Here is a 13667-nt window from a genome sequence, read left to right on the forward strand (position 1 = left end):
TGGGCCCACCTTGAATTTCTTCGGAGTTGGAGATGATGGCCTTTTCCATGTCATAGACTGCGGTTTCGTTTCAGGGTCGTAATGATGGAGCCATGTTTCGTCCATTGTTATAAATCGCGCCAAAAAAAGTTCCCTGTCTTGCTGTATCAGGTCCAAACCTTCTTGGCAAATCTCGACTCTAGTTTGTTTTTGCGTGTCAGTAAGTATTCTGGGTACCCAACGCGCTGATACCTTTTTCATACCCAAGCGTTCATATAAAATATTATGCATGCTCCCAGTTGAAATCTTTACATTTTCAGTAATAAAACGAACCGTGACACGACGATCCGCCAAAACTAAGTTTTCGACTTTTTTCACAATTTCTTCAGTTACTGCTGTAGTAGGGCGTCCGGAGCGGGGGTCATCCATGGTCGATGTTCTTCCACGTCTAAATTCGGCGCACCAACGTGCGACTGTCGAATACGGAGGAGCATTAGACCTTAAAGTGTCCCGTAAATCTAAATCGACTTGGTCCGTAGAAAAATTTTTCAAACACAAGTATTTGATAACGGCGCGCAGTTCAATTTTCTCCATTTTCGCTAACGTACTCAATAGCATCGCAAAGAAATCGCCGTATTTTTTTTTAAACTAAAAACAGTTAGTTTTTTTTTTCATGGCAATCAGCTAGGTAGATTAGCTTTACCGGCCAGTATTTACTTTCCTAATATTTAAAGAGTTTACATCTCATTCTCATTATATATTGAACGCCCCTCGTAACAAAAACATAATAGTAAAGTATGTATTTTATTGCTTTCAATTTGGTATACAAAAATAGTATGTACATTTTATAATGAGCAGGAATCCACCGCTTGCAGCTTCTGACTCAATATCCAATTTCTTTGAAATCATTGTCTCATTAGGATAATTTTGGGTAATACGCCACGCCACGCTCTGTAGCTCCGTACACAGTTTGCTCCAAATATTCTTTAAAACACATGGGTAATGTTCTTTAAAATACTGAAGAATTTCAGGCATACATATGTATTATCTCTTGTCTAAGCAGGTACCCCCATAGATGCGCTCTAGTTCCTCCCACGTGTCTTTAGCGGAATCAAACCCCACGATTTTTTGCAGAATGTCATAGGACATGATTGTCGTGAACAAAATTGAAATTGCGCTATTATATTTTCGAGCTTATAAAAGTCTTTTTCATCGCTATTTGCAGTGAGCGCAAACTATGGAATTTTTCTTTTTTACTTCGAGAATATCTAAACCTCTTGTCTTGAGCACTATTAAAAATGTAAGCCTCCAGGTGTTGTAATATTGGGAGTCTAATCTCCCTATTTTCGTGTTTAATGCCTGCTCCATTTTTACTCGGTTACACTTTAAATTGAATCGAGAAATAGTTATTTGTACAACAAGAGATCAAAGTTTGATATTTCTTCGAGTGCTTATTTTGAGTCCCGTGCAAGCGAAAGATTCTAAAGTAGATTCACGAGCGTAGCGAGTGAATCTAATTTAGAATCTTGAGCGTAGTAAGGGACTCAAAAGCGCACGAGATGTAAATAACTTTGATCTCGTGTAGTTCATAAAACTTTTCACCTCAGCAGTAAGAACATTTAGACAACCCGAAAAATGTAATCCTTCTTCATCACTTACCTATTTAGTCATGTTTCTTAAGATATACTCACAATTAAGTATAATTACCACAATCAAACACAAAAACAAACAAACAAACGTAGTAAATTTCAGTAAAATAGGTAATATATGAAAACAACGACCATCAATTGATTGACATTTGAATCGGCAACTTTTTTTTGTAAAAAAAAACATTGTAAGATACGGTCCGAATTACGGATACTTACTATTTGTAAACTATTGTAAAGATTCTTAAAAGTATAATTATTTATTTTACGTGATATACTGTGTATTTTTTGAGTTCATTATTTTAATCGTACAATAAATTACGTAAAATATAGTGTTTTTATCAGTTTTTATCAAATCTGAAACTTTATTTTCATTAATTACATATTAAGAATTCATACTTGTATGTGTTTTGGAACGATGCGTTCTGACGGTTTTCGGGGGTCTATTATAAACCGTCAATATACCGTTGAATGTCGTTTGAAAATTTTTTTGTCTCTTTCTTTTTGCTAACGACGTGAAAGGGACAGAGATAATAAAATCCAAGTATTTCGAACTTGTATTAGACCCCGCATGTTGAAATGACATTTGAATATTAAGGTCACTTGAATGTCATTTTGTCTCACTCAGTGAGCAAAATGCGATTTTGCTCACTGTTTTTAAGTAGCAAAGTACCCTTGTTCGAGCTGCTGAGGTGAAAACGTATGTATCTGTTTACGACATTTAATTTGTCTGACAGTGTGACAGTTAACAACAGTTGCTAAGGTAACCAACATTATAAATAAAGGTATTGACAGACTAGGTATGCAACCTTCTCAATGTTGTATTCATGCCTTAAAATTGTTTTGCAAAGAGTTTGCATAATCGGACGTCAACTTTACCCACTTTTTCTTTCTTTCTAAATGGACGCCGTCGTCCGCCATCTTTACTGACGCCAACTATATTAATAGTGTCGCCCCCCTGAGGTCAACCTCATCTGCGATTCTGCGCCTGATAGAGCAAAAAAATACACTAAGCAAATAATACAATAACGACTGTTTATGTGCTTACGCGTGCATTATTATATTACAATATTAATTTTAATTTAAAAAGTTTTATGTGAAAATAATGACGCTAATGACCGCATGTAATTACATTCTGCAAACTTCGTTATCAAAATTTACGGGTAGTAAATAAGTGTAATATTTATACATTATATAAATATATACGAAGAGAACAACTAAGACTCAATCATTTCTTGCAGGAGAAAATAAATGATTGTATTAAGTACCTTTATTGGAAAATTTTCAGCATTAAGGTGCCGTAGGTTCAGAGAGCGAAGTTTTCGAAAAATAGTATACCGCTTTTTTTAGATAACAATACGGTTGCCAAAAATTTAATTAGCAATCTTGAGCATTTTCTTTCAGGACTTCAACGAATCGAATCATGATTTTTTTGACATCCGCTCGATAGAAAAAAATCACAAACGGTTCTAAAACGCACTTTAAAATTTGTAACAATTTAAGCACAAAAGCTAAAAATATGGAAATTGCTTCTATAAATGCGCAATTTTACTTTTGAGGAAACTCAGCGATTACTTTTTAAAACTTCCTTTTTAAAACTTAAGTACAACAAATTAAAACTCAAAATCATGATATCCGTGGTCCTGAGCACGCACATCCATCTTGCTCACGCTTACGCTCAGTGAAAATGAGAGAAGAAGACGAACCTATGGGGCCTTAAACATTTCGATTCTCATAGTTTCAAATATGTACAACATTTTCCAGGCTTCCTAAATAGCCACAATAGTCATGAGTGTCGTAATTTTTGTGTTTCAGACTACAATGCATTGCTTCAAACTGATCAGCATTCTGATGCTACTAACTATCACCATTGTAAGTATCTAATGTTGTTGCTTTATTTGATACCTAAATACAGGGTGGCCAACTTAGAGGTATACAACTTTTTTTTGCCGCCATTTTATGCTGGCGGTAAATATGACAGTTATTGCATGAAAATTAGTTTGTGTAGATACGGCAAATTTATTACTTATGGAGCGTTTTACGACGGAACAACGTGTTTTAATATTTAAAAACAATAGAAACATTAAAAATAACGTTTCCCGGTCGATTAATTTCGAGAAACGTTGACATTGACTGGCCCCCAAGATCGCCTGATTTAACAGCTCCTGACTTTTTTCTGTGGGGCTATCTAAAGGGACGTGTCTATGCTAATAGGCCAACGAACCTTCAGCAATTAATACAAAATATTTGAAACACTGTCGCTGAGATAACGCCAGAAATGTGTGAAAAAGTGATGAAAAACGCCATGAAAAGGGTTCGCATCTGCCATGCTGCTAGAGGTGGACATTTGTCTGACATTATTTTCCATGTGTAATTGCTGACCCTACATATTATATTTAACAAGGAATACTTAATATTTTTTATGTTTTATAGAATAAAATTTCAAAAATAAAGTGTATACCTCTTATTTGGCCACCCTGTATATATATAATCTTGTATATGAGGTATACTGACACAATGTGATAAGTATATCACTTGCAGGCTGCAGGCATTTGATTGATTCGATCGTAAATAAATACATTCGTACAACATTCGTACGTGGGCGTTTTTTTTTGTTGTCCCCTCACTTTTTTTTTTTCAAATTTGGGATTTTTTATGTTATTTCTACTCAGAATTACGAGCTCTTTCTATCCTAATAGGAGAAGAAAGTGTCCTAAGGTTTTTATTTCCATTACGTCACCATTTTTCATAGACTTTGTATGGCGGTCGCGGAATAGAAAGATCGAAAAATGTATGGAAATTTTGGGACACTTTTTTTCTCCTATTAGGATAGAAAGAGCTCATGATTCTGAGTAGAAATAACATAAAAAATCCCAAATTTGAAATAAAGTGTAGTGTAGGGGACAACAAAAAAAAAATGCCTAGGTACCTACACCATGCATTTATTTTTTTATGAAAAGGCAATGTTAGACAGTTGTCAGTGTTATCAGTTATCACATTGACTACGGTTTCTGGATGCGGTGATGACGGTGTGATGCATGTTAACATGGTTTCGTTCACTTGATGAAAGGAACAACATTAAAAATGTGAATCCGGCTTAAAGTTTGTCTGAATTAATTTAACAGGACTTATGCGTTGGTGCCATCAATCCAAAATGGAAGTTTACTACAGACCCCAGTGCTCGGGCGGAACTCAGGAACATGATAACGGTGCCTGACAATTGTCCTAAAGGAACACACTACATAAACGGCGAATGTCGCGAAGTGTGGTAACAACTCAAGCTTGCTAGTGTTAAACAGGGACCTTATTCTTCATCATTTTATTTAATTATGTGCTAAAATGATTTGTGTTCTCGACTAGAACTTCAAGCGCGACGGTATTAGGTATTGGAATTAGGTTATTAAGGTCCTTGTATAATATCGGGCGAGAATTGTATCATGGTTCAATAAACTGATTTGTGTGTGTATCCAGCTGTGTATTTTTACAATGTATTTATTGATATTTTACCTATGTATACCATTTAAACAGGTAAAATAGTGGTTTAATAAATTAATAGTGGTTCACCAGAACCTACCAAGGTAGGAAGGTTTTACATAGGATCAACCTCTAATCTAAAAAAGATTCTGTAGTATTTTAAAATTAGGCTGGTTATTTACATGTTCTTTTATTTCAATTTCTCTATCGTTTATTTAACATACCTATAAGTAGGTACCTAAGCTTACAGTAAATTGAGTAAATATAACTAAAGCGCATATAAGGTAATTATACAGGACGATAGGTAGGTACCGTTAAACCTCCCAACGTGCTCCCAACTATAGTCGAATACTGCAACTATGGTCCACAAGTTCAAAATATCAATACCAATGTTCCTTTTGGTAAATTTACTCAGAGTTATTGAAGTGAAAGCTTCTTTGGCGGCGCTGTGCACTTTTTGTGATGGGGAAAAAATGTTAAACTCTTAACAGGTGTCACGTGACCGTAAGACGTAAGACGGTCACGTGACCTGATCGAAAAACTGTTACTTCAATGTCATTGAGTTTTTCTTTATTGATTTCAATGCCATCTAGTGAGTTTCGATCTAACTGGTATTAATATAACTCGAGTACTAACAGTGACGTGCTTAGGGGTTTCAAGTAATGCGACGAAATAAAGCTAGATGGCGTTAACCTCAATTACTTATACATAGTGCTGCAGACATTTTGCAATAGTGATCGAGTTTTCACTTCTGCCGGCACTCCCTGAGTGCAACCCGTTGTTTTTCCATTTATAAACATACCTTGCCTTAGAACTACAAAAAATACAGTAAAAGACACACCTGAATGGAAAAAAATGCAGTTAATTTAGGACCATAGTGGGAGCTTTGGTTGGACTATAGTTGGGACTGTTGGGAGGTACGGTACCTATAATTAAACTCAACAAATTCAGAAATTAGCTAGACATTGTATCAAAAATATCATAATTAAAATTACAGAATATAAGACAAAATAACAAATTACTAGAAAAAAGATGTAATCATATTTTTATTCTTGCAATCTAGCCGGAGTAGGTAGCTACGTAACCAATAATACGATGTTAAGTATAATTTAAGATTTATAAACAAATTTTTACTCGAAGTGAAAGCTCGTTTAAAATTACGAGACAAGTATTAATTTACTACCAACTCACCTAAGTATAAAAAATAAAAAAGCAACCATTAACAACCAAGACCGATTTATTTTCGATTTTATTATGTTCTACCTTGCTTTTAGTTCTGTACTGTGTGCTAATACTCGTAAATAAAACATTCAATATGTTCTACCCGGGCGTTTTTTTTTGTTGTCCCCTACACTTTTTTTTTTTCAAATTTGGGATTTTTTATGTTATTTCTACTCAGAATCACGAGCTCTTTCTATCCTAATAGGAGAAAAAAAGTGTCCCAAAATTTCCATACATTTTTCGATCTTTGCATTCCGCGACCGCCATACAAAGTCTATGAAAAATAAACGTAATGGAAATAAAATCCTTAGGACACTTTTTTTCTCCTATTAGGATAGAAAGAGCTCGTGATTCTGAGTAGAAATAACATAAAAAATCCCAAATTTGAAAAAAAAAAGTGTAGGGGACAACAAAAAAAAAAAAACGCCCACCCACACACAATGCCCCAACGTCCTCGCTGCTAACGGATACGGAACCGACGTCATAGGGTTTCTCTGTCCACGCGGAACCACGATCTCTACCTATCTCCAGCCGTACCCTTGAACGCCTCTACAAATTCACGTGTTGACTCAGCTCAGACACTGCGTAGATTGGTTATCGTGATTCCTATAACCCATCGATAAGTTCTCAGTATATTTACACAGTACACAAACACGTCATGTACTGGTTGTGTATTCCTATTAGTTGCACGAGTAGGCGTGAGTCTTGTACTCATGATTTCCAGTGCAACTTGACCTGTAGTTGGTACCTTAGGCTGGTATTCCACCTGTGCAATTGCTCAAATTTGTATTTTCGTCTTACATTTTGCTTAATGAGAGAGTGAACCCAATGCACATTGGATCAAATATTGGACCACCACCCTTATACATAACTAACTATGCCTATCGCAGAACGAACTTATATTGGTGTTTCTGACGCTTGGATTGTCTTGTGTTTAGTAGGCTATTGGAATAAGACCTTTATAGCACACCCTTATCTAAGATATGATGTGGCAAACTGCAAAGATATATTACCTGTGTGATTAATCATAATAAACACAGTTATAGAGGTAGGACTGTTGCTTATCGATTTTTTTATATTGAATAGATACTATTTTGCACTTCTTAGAAAAACATTTGCTAACAAAATATTCCGAAAACAAGTTTCAAACTTCAAACTAAGTTCCTAGGTAAATTGTAGGCAAACCAATTGTTCAGTAAGTACAGTCAGCGATAGAAGTAGCTAAGCGGACGAGTTATTCAAAATGATGATCTACGAATTATGTCGCTTTATAACTTCTGCTACTGACTGTATCTATTATGTTATTGGCCGTTCTAAATTATCTTATGATTTCAGTCTAACAAAATCTACAGTACCTACCTAAATCAGAGGATTTGGCGAAAATACGTACATTGTTTAGAATAACTTAGTCTAGGCTGACAGTGTGTTTACGCAGTGTGTGTCTGCACTATTTCAAAATTTTCAAAGACTATATAATTAGATAGGTAATGTAGTTTTTGAAGTGAAAACTTCTTTAGCGGCGCTGTCCACTTTTTGTGATGGGAAAAAAATGTTATGGCTGTTCTACACGATGGGCCAACGCCGGCCACTCCAAGGGACGCAGCCACGCGGTAGAATGAGATAGCAATATCACTTGCTCCCTCTAACGCATAAATGCGTTCCTTGGAGTGGCCGGCGTTGGCCCATCGTGTAGAGGAGCCATTAAACTCGTAGGTAACAGGTGTCATGTGACCGCCTTACCTGATCGAAAGACTGTTACTTCAATGTCATTGAGTTTTTCTTTATTGATTTAAATGCCATCTAGTGAGTTTCGATCTAACTGGTATTAATATAACTCGAGTACTAACAGTGATGTGCTTAGGGGTTTCAAGTAATGCGACGAAATAACGCTAGATGGCGTTAACCTCAATTATAGATAGTGCTGCAGACATTTTGCAATAGTGATTGAGTTTTCACTTCTGCCGGTACTCCCTGAGTGCAACCCGTTGTTTTTTTTTTAGCATACCTAAAATAACGCGTAATGTTTTCAAATCAAACGGAACAAAATAAAAGCAATTTAAATTTCGTTGCAAGTCATTTGTATTAGTATCATATCAAGACCGTGAAGCTAGAGGATATAAGTACCTATTACCTATATACCTACGTACCTACTTAAAACTAAAATGACATACCTATTTTATTTGTGTGGCTCTAAATAGCGCGGGATATTTTGTGTGACTCACTCCAGGTTGTTTCACACATCGGACCGATAAGTCTCTAAACAGTCGATAAGTATTTAACTGGGGGGCGAACCGACCGGACACCATTCATCCTAGCAAGACGCAGCGAGCATTTGTGTTGAGCAAGATTTCACTGAAATTTAATTTAATTTAATGTAAGTATTAGATCATATCATATTTATTCTTTAATTTTTATATGTTTATGCATTTGTAGTTTTTTTTTCAAGCAACATTTACTTTTCGATTACTTAACAAGATGGTTGACTCCTATTGGTTGGTCCTGATGGTTGGTCCCTATAGGTTACACTTAAGTGCAAAGCATATAAAATGGGTCACTTTGTATAATAATTTCCAGAAAGTGAATATTTCCCCTATTCAAATTATGTCAAATGAAGGCTGCAAATAAACATGTTGACAGTTGTTTATCTTGTTTACTGGTTTACTTTAATTACTTACCTACTTAAGTTATTACTGTTGTCATACAATACAATTCATACAAACTTACCAAATAATTTGAAGTTAATTAGGTAGGTACTTATGTTTGTCCAACATCGGCCCTTTCCTTGATAACACCTTAATTATATTATTTGTAGTTGACCTATTCTACGATATAATCATTTATTTATTTACAATATATATTATTTATATCCTATTCTACGTATATAATTACATACATTACCTAAACATAATTCGACAACAATATACTTAGATTGGGTGCATTCTGGTTTAGGCAATAAGTATATAAACATTGCTATATAATGATTCGTGCCTATTTATTTATATACCTACTCACGATCAGAATATCCTGCGCGGCCACTTGTTCTGCGGCCTTCATTTGTCGTGACATAATCTATATATATAAATGCAAGTGTCCTGACTGACTGACTGACTGACTGACTGATTCATCAACGCAGAGCCGAAACTACAAAAGGTAGAAAGTTGAAATTTGCACACTAGGTTGCATTTGTAAAGTGTACAAGAGATAAGAAGCGATTTTGAAAAATTCAACCCCTAAGGGGGTTAAAAAGGGGATGAAAGGTTGTATGGGGTTCAAGTTTTAGTTTAAGCTAGGAATTTGAAACTTTGTGAAAATGTATTATATTAAAAAACAAAAAAACTAATTTCAGCGTTTTCGAAAATTCATCCCCCAAGGTGGTGAAAAAGGGGTTGAAAATTTGTATGGAGATCAAATATTTTTGTGAGTGTGGGACTTGAAACTTTGTATATGGGTATATTATTATAAGACAGGAAAAGTAATTTCAGCGTTTTTGAAAATTCATCCCCTAACAGGGTTAAAAAGGGGTTGAAAGTTTGAATCCATTACAAATGCGTTGAAACTTCTTAGAAAGGCATAATAGCCGATTACAAAACAAAGCAATTGCGACGTTTTAGGAAATTCAACCCCTAAGGGGTTAAAAAAGGGGATGAAACTTTGTCTTGGGGTGCAAAATTTATTTTAAGCTAGGACCTTGAAACTTTGCAAAAAGGTATTAAATTAAAAAACAAGAAAACTAATTTCAGCGTTTTTAAAAATTCATCCCCCGAGGTGGTGAAAAAGGGGTTGAAAGTTTGTACGGAGATCAAATATTATTGAGAGTGCGGGACTTGAGTCTTTGTATAAAGCCATATTATTAGAACTCAAGAAAAATAATTTCAGCGTTTTTAAAAATTCACCCCTTAAAAGGGTTAAAAAGGGGATGAAAGGTTGTATGGGGTTCAAGATTTATTTTAAGCTAGGAATTTGAAACTTTGTGAAAATATATTATATAAAAAAATAAAAAAAATAATTTCAGCGTTTTCGAAAATTCATCCCCCAAGGTGGTGAAATAGGGGTTGAATGTTTGTATGGAGATCAAATATTTTTGTGAGTGTGGGACTTAAAACTTTGCATATGGGTATATTATTATAAGACAGGAAAAGTAATTTCAGCGTTTTTGAAACTTCATCCCCTAACAGGGTTAAAAAGGGGTTGAAAGTTTGAATCCATTGCAAATGCTTTGAAACTTCTTAGAAAGGCATAATAGCCGATTATAAAATAAAGTAATTGCGACTTTTTAGGAAATTCAACCCCTAAGGGGGTAAAAAAGGGGATGAAACTTTGTCTTGGGGTGCAAATTTTATTTTAAGTAAGGACCTTGAAACTTTGCAAAAAGGTATTAAATTAAAAAACAAGAAAACTAATTTCAGCGTTTTTAAAAATTCATCCCCCGAGGTGGTGAAAAAGGGGTTGAGAGTTTGTACGGAGATCAAATATTATTGAGAGTGCGGGACTTGAGTCTTTGTATAAAGCCATATTATTAGGACTTAAGAAAAGTAATTTCAGCGTTTTTAAAAATTCATCCCTTAAAAGGGTTAAAAAGGGGATGAAAGGTTGTATGGGATTCAAGATTTATTTTAAGCTAGGAATTTGAAACTTTGTAAAAATGTATTTTATAAAAAAAAACTAATTTCAGCGTTTTCGAAAATTCATCCCCCAAGGTGGTGAAAAAGGGGTTGAAAGTTTGTATGGAGATCAAATATTTTTGTGAGTGTGGGACTTGAAACTTTGTATATGGGTATATTATTATAAGATAGGAAAAGTAATTTCAGTGTTTTTAATAATTCATCCCCTAACAGGGTTAAAAAGGGGTTGAAAGTTTGAATCCATTACAAATGCTTTGAAACTTTTTAGATAGGCATAATAGCCGATTACAAAAAAAAGGAATTGCGACGTTTTAGGAAATTCAACCCCTAAGGGGGTAAAAAAGGGGATGAAACTATGTCTTGGGGTGCAAATTTTATTTTAAGCTAGGACCTTGAAACTTCGCAAAAAGGTATTAAATTAAAAAACAAAAAAACTAATTTCAGTGTTTTTAAAAATTCATCCCCCGAGGTGGTGAAAAAGGGGTTGAAAGTTTGTACGAAGATCAAATATTTTTTAGAGTGCGGGACTTGAATCTTTGTATAAAGCCATATTATTAGATTTCAAGAAAAGTAATTTCAGCGTTTTCAAAGATTCATCCCTTAAAATGGTTAACAAGGGGTTAAAAGATTGTATAGGGTTTAAACTTTATTTTAAGCTACGAATTTGTAACTTCGTAAAAAGTTATTTCATTAAAAGAGAAGAAAACTATTGTCAGCGTTTTTCAAAATTCAACATTTAAGGTGGTGAAAAAGGGGTTGAAAATTTGTATGGAGGTCAACATTTTTTGTAAGTACGGGACTTGAATCTTTGTATAATGACATATTATTAGAATACGAGAAAAGTAATTTCAGCGGTTTTAAAAATTCATCCCCTATAAGGGTCCAAAAGGGGTTGAAAGTTTGTATAGGGTTCAAATTTTATTTAAAGCTAGGAACTTGAAACTTCGTAAAAAGGTATTTTATTAAAAAAACAAAAAAAACCTATTCAGCGTTTTTAAAAATTCATCCCCCGAGGAGGTGAAAAAGGGGTTGAAAGTTTGTATGGAGATCAAATATTTTTGAGAGTGCGGGACTTAAATCTTTGTATAAAGCCATATTATTAGAACACAAGAAAACTAATTTCAGCGTTTTTAAAAATTCATCCGATAACAGGGTTAAAAAGGGGTTGAAAGATTGTATAGGTTATAATTTTATTTAAAGCTAGGAACTTGAAGTTTCGTAAAAAAATATTTTATTAAGAGAAAAGAAAACTAATTTCAGAGTCTTTGATAATCCATCCCTCAAGGTGGTGAAGGGGGTCGAAAATTTGTATGGAACCCAAATATTTACTTGAGTGCGGGACTTGAATCGTTGTATAAAGGCATATTATTACAATACAAGAAAAGTAATTTCAGCGTTTTTAAAAATTCATCCCCTAAAAGTTTAAACAGGGGTTGAGAGTTGGTAGAGGGTTCAAATTTTATTTAAAGCTAGGAACTTCAAACTTCGTAAATAGGTAGGTAGTAGGTTTTATTAAATAGTGGACTTGAAAATCTTCTGGGGGTTGAGAGAGAGATTATATCGAGAACAATTTTATTCAGTTAGGGACTTCGTAGCCAGGTTGTGAAAGACAAACTCATGCGTTGTTATAATAATTAACAAATGATAACCGTCCCTACTGCTATCTTTTGCTGCATAATGTTCTAAGCTAATGTAGAATTTATAACCACCCACCAATAAGTACGTAACAATAAGTACGTGTAAGTACGTAAGAAGCAATCTAAGCTCTTATAAAACCCGTGAGCAGCAGTCGGGTAGAAGCACGCGCGGTGGAAGTCTCATTCTGGTACCGGCCCATACTACCGCTAAAGCTAAGAAATCCCTTGGTGTTTTAGGCGTCAGACTGTTCAACACGTTACTTGCTGAAATCAGAGATGCCCTTAGTGATGTCACATTTACTAGAAAGATTAAAAAAAGATGGCCTGCTACACGATCGACGAATTCTTCGACAGGGTGTCATTGATCCATACACACAATGTGAAAATCTAAATCACTGTTTCGATGGGACCATGATGGGACATTACTTTCACTGTAAAATGTTATTTTTAATTTAGATATTTTAATATGGATTATTAGAAAGCCTTAATGTAACTATTTAAAATTATTTAACGAAACATGGAATTATTTTAGTTTTAAGTTTATAATTATGATCGACACGACATATGTATTTCTGTACGGTTACCATCAGTTTGTCACTGACATAAACGCCGTCGAGAACGTAATTTACTTTCTATACATCCCGTTTACACGAATATGCGAGTGCGAGCGAGATGTATAGAAAGTAAATTACGTTCTCGACGGCGTTTATGTCAGTGACAAACTGATGGTAACCGTACTGTTCTGCTTTTATTTGTTGTTAAGTATGTTTACATTTAGTGAAATGTAATTTTATTTTATGTACTTACTCCTAACATGTAATTAACGTTATCAATAAAATATGAATATGAATATGATTATGAATATGAATATACAAATCCACGCGTACGAAGTCGCGGGCAACAGCTAGTAGGTACATAGTTTTTGCTGCATCATTCTAATTTGATCGACCTTCAACCCACAAACTACCTATTTGTTACAGATATTAAATTTCTTTTGCGTACCTTCCCGTTGAGTCATTTACCTAAGAAAAGATTGACTATTTTTGTTAGAGAGTGAGTCTTCTCTACTTAGTACTATTATTTATTCT

This window comes from Cydia amplana, chromosome 6 (genome assembly GCF_948474715.1).
Source record: "Cydia amplana chromosome 6, ilCydAmpl1.1, whole genome shotgun sequence".
Lineage (NCBI taxonomy): Eukaryota > Metazoa > Arthropoda > Insecta > Lepidoptera > Tortricidae > Cydia > Cydia amplana.